The following is a 4691-nucleotide window of genomic DNA, read 5'->3' as shown; positions in this document are numbered from 1 at the left end:
GAGATCCCGCAGCTCTTCGGCGTGCGCAGAGTTTAACTCTAAAAATGTGGTTCTGCCGACATCGAGCAGAAACTCACGACTGTATGCGCGCTTCGAGACAGATAGACGCGACGAATACGTACAAAAACACTGCGACTCACAAGACAAAAAACACGAAAACACCTTTCTATCGGGAGAGAGAGAAGCCGCAGCGTGTGAACGCGCCGCCATGTTTGTAGGCTTTTTTTGAAAAGTTCAACTTTTCTATTAAAAGTTCAGCTATAGTCTACCTAAGCAATGAAACAAAAGTAGCATGTTCTGATGAGTCATTTCTTTCCGATTTTAAAATCCATATGAGTTACGCTTACAGGATGCCAAAGTATGCCTTCAACCCACAATATCTGCTGCCGGTTAAACATATCAGGAGATCTGTAATAACACTGGCAGAGATCTTATAGGAGCCATTAGGTCAAATGATTGTTGCGTAACGACAATATAACAGAACCAGGTGAACCGTATACTGAATACACGGATCATAATGTTACGACGATGCTAATGTTTTCAAAGATGCTTCCTTAAATTCCTTTAAAACTTGCTGTCATCACAGAAAGTCAGGAACTGTGATGTTGCTTTCTGCATGTTGAAGATGTTTCACAAGTTGTAAACACCATTTTAAGGGAGTTATGAAGTGATTTCAAGATCTAGAGGCCTTTTTTTTTTTATAAAGCACAAAATCCTGCAATATTAGCATGCTAATGGGTGTTTGTTGTTCGATACACCCCAGTATGCACTTAGTAGAAGCCAAGTTACACCAGTGCCAATATGGATGGGTTGCGTGATGTGCCCTTATTATTAAAACCATGAACAAAACACAAAGTACAAAAAATACAATCAGGACTAGATTAAATATGGGTTCACTTACAGTGAGAGTAAACATGGTTTGTGTCGACCTCAATGTGTTTTGTGCGGTGAAATATTAGCTGCCCAAATTCCACCATCGAAGTTCAAGAACCAAATGCTGAATTTATAAACACAAGCCTGCTGAGCTTTTATGGTAATCTAAAATAGTAACACAAATCTTTTTTTTTTATAAATACATGTAAAACTATCTAAAAAATAATATAAAGTACTAAAGGTATATAATTATTTTTTTTCTGGTCATTAATGAACATAACCAGGGAGTTTGTCATCCAAATGACAAACTCCCTGGTAGTTATCTGCTGGCTTGATGTAAATTACAGTCCCTGCTGTTGCTCAGTTTTCATTGTGTAGGAGCTTCTGCTGTGCCGCTGGCAAAAAGTTATTACGATCCTCCAGTAGGCTGCAAGAGCACTGAGACATTATATCTGACCAGAAATTTGGCACACTTGCACTCGGTGTTCTCAGATATGAATTGGGTCATAGTAGGACCGTGATCTTAGACATACCCTTTGATACTTATTTGCTTCCTTCAATTGGTCTATTATTTAAACTTTGAGCTTCCTTTTTTTCTATCATATTGAAATAAGCCTGCTGACCACAAGTAAAGCCAATGCCAAAAGAACAATGATTGACTATTCTGCATCCTAACTACGATAATAAATGGCCATTTAGGATGCGCTTTTATCCAATCTCTCGGGAGCAACACAAGGTAAACAAGCCTGACTGGTGATAACTGACTGAGATTCAAACCTATATCCTTGTGGTTGCCAGTGGAGAAGAGTCACCAAAAACAGTGCTAAAACAATTTTGTGCATTCTATACTATACAAACAAATCATAATATTAATGGTAAAGCATAATAAAAATCCTACGGTAAAAAACTGTTAATTGTCAAGTTCCCTCAGTATATGGTAAAAACGGTAATAAATCTAACAGGAAATTCAGTTCAATTTATAGTTTTTGAAAATGAATTAGAACAAAACTGTCAAAAACTGTAAATTTACCAAATTCTTAGTTTTTTTATTTTTAGTTGTTAGGGTTTTATGTTAATCTTATGTTAAAGGGGACATCGGATGAAATTTTCACTTTTTTTTTCAGCATTTTTAGCATTTAGTTAGGTTTCTGGCGTTTGCCAGCTCAGAAAAGCTGAAAAGAAAGCACACAGCCAGTTTGTTATGGGGTGTCTGATTCTGAAACCTTGTCATCCAGTGAGAGGTTTCAGTTTGCAGCTGGTTTCTATGTAGATAGCTAGCTATTTGAATATGACCACCTCCGAGCCATATACAGAGTTCTAGGCAGCAATTCACGCGTGTCTTGTGTCAACGCCCCACGGGGCGGGGTGAGCAGTAGCTCACTTAAAGAGACATGCACCGAAATGGGTAAAAAGCGTGTTGTTTTACACAACCATTGAGGAATTTTAACCAAAGTATGTTACAGACATGTCAGGAAGACCCTAAAATATCATACCAACTTGTGGAAAATGGGCATCCGATGTCCCTTTTAAGTTATTGTTTAGTTCCATGTGCATTCCCATGATAGTGTTTGTATTCGTGTGACACTGTGCACCTTCTTTGCATTGCATTTACCTCAGCTTGTGGAAAAGCTTGTGATGAGCTTTGATTCATCATGTGGTTTTCATATTACCACCTGTGTACAAAACAGATTTTAGTGCTTCAGTAGGTTGGCATTAACAGTGTATCAGTTAATGAAATATACGATTTTTAACCGTAAATTAAAGTTCAATCTGCAAAACTTAAACTGTTGCTACTGTATTTTTCTGACAACCCAGATGCCATTTTTACTGTAAATTTCACAGATATTTTTTAAACAGTGTATATGACAGGAAAGTCACACTCACTCCATCCTGGCAACAGGTGTCAAGCAGATGTCATGGAAAGTTCTGGAATACCCAGCGGGGCTCAGATCTCCACAACCTCCCACGGAGGAGAGCTGGGAGCGGGCCAGTGTTCTCCTCCCTGAAGAACAACAGAGGACTCCACCATCCAGCTGAGAGTGCTGGAAACCATTATGACAGTAGCATTTGATGGCCAAGTAGAGATGGCATATATAAGACGCACAGAGGTGACGTAAGCACAAGATGTTCTGCATCTGTAATGTATTTCTTGTGGTTGGTGAGTTATATGTTATACTCAAGTCATGCTGTTATCGATCCATGATTTACTGTAAAATAACAGCAGCTGGCTTGCCAGAACTTTACCATAAAGCAAAATTTTAGGTTATACAATAAAAAGGATTGGGTTTTACAGTAAAAAAAAAAAACTTTATCATTAACTGATATGTTAATATACAAACCTGCTGAAGTAGTAAAATCTGTTTTTCTCTTTTTAATGCACTGACAAACACCAAAAAACACAGGTGGTAAAAAAAAAAAATACCGAATCAAAGTTCATCACAAGTTGCTTTTCCACAAACTGAGGTAAATACTGTATATAGACCTCCCTGGGTCACAATGATGGTGCAGTTAGCATTACATTTCTTGAAAATGTTCAAAATTATGTCTCTCATCTGCTGCACTTAATAATAAATGTTTTTAAGTGATTTTCAAGCACTTCAGTTTCAGCCAAATATCCTCCATCCAAATCTAGTTTTTAAGTGTTTTTTTCTTTTTGATATCTGAATCGCCTTCCAATAAAGTGAATATTAAATCGAGGATTACTTGCTCATCTAAACAGTCAAAGTTATGTTTTGTCATAAACCGATAAAAATGAAATGAATTGCAAAGGTTAAAAGTCCATATTAAGTCTACTTGTAAACACTTATAAACACTCCAAATTAGATTCATTTTTGATTAGTCAGCCTAACTAATTAATGCTGATCAAACTGGCCAAATATGCATTATAGTTTTAGTATATGACATTTTTCAGCATCCACTCGAGGGAATCAAACTTCAAATGGCTTACTTATAGTCGTCTCAGCATATTAATCATGTTTTCTGAAAAAACACACAGATTACCTTGAAAAAGCTCATGTTTCTGTGGCTCAGGTTGAAGAAAAGGTGCAAACGTCTTTTGTCAAAAGGGAGAAAGAAAGAGAAAGAGAACGAGAAAGCAAAAGAGACTAAGACATGTCTAGTTGGAAATGACTGGTTTGAGAGCATATCCACCCTCAGAGTGAAATCTGCTCCTCCGCCTCGGTCACCTGGTCCCCTGCACACAGAGGATTAGCCCAGAGCTAATGCGGATCTAGTGAGTCACAGCTGCATGTTATGTATGTGCGCGTTTCAAGGGACAATCAAAATGATCATAGAACACCACCAATCCTCCTTCAGCCACAAACCCTGAAGCCTCTAGAATACCCTACATTAAGTCACATTGAGGCTTTGTCGGCATCATCCTCTTCACGAGTGTTTTTGTTTCCTCCTCTACTCTCCTGCTCCACAACAATTGGCCCATTTGCATGAAATGTCAGAATCGATTCTGAATCATTTCATTTAAAAAAGTTACAGAACTTCACATTTTCCCATTTCTAAACTACCACAAATCTGTACTATTAACTTACAGTACTAAACTCTAACCCTAAAACAATTCAATTTTTCAACTTCATCACAGTACCTTATTCAAATAAATAGAATTCAAATAATTCAAATGCTTAAATACTTGTAATGTGATGGAAAACTCAATTTCTACGTTGAATATTACAGTGTTGAAGTTTAGCCAATGTACATATGGCTAATAATGGCCTAAACTAGCAAAACAAGCACAATCCTCAACCAATATATATATATATATATATATATATATATATTTTTTTTTTTTTTTCTATTTAATTTTT

Source organism: Sinocyclocheilus anshuiensis, unplaced genomic scaffold (assembly GCF_001515605.1).
Source record: "Sinocyclocheilus anshuiensis isolate Anshui unplaced genomic scaffold, SAMN03320099.WGS_v1.1 scaffold579, whole genome shotgun sequence".
Taxonomy (NCBI): domain Eukaryota; kingdom Metazoa; phylum Chordata; class Actinopteri; order Cypriniformes; family Cyprinidae; genus Sinocyclocheilus; species Sinocyclocheilus anshuiensis.
Note: the sequence above shows the minus strand (reverse complement) of the source record.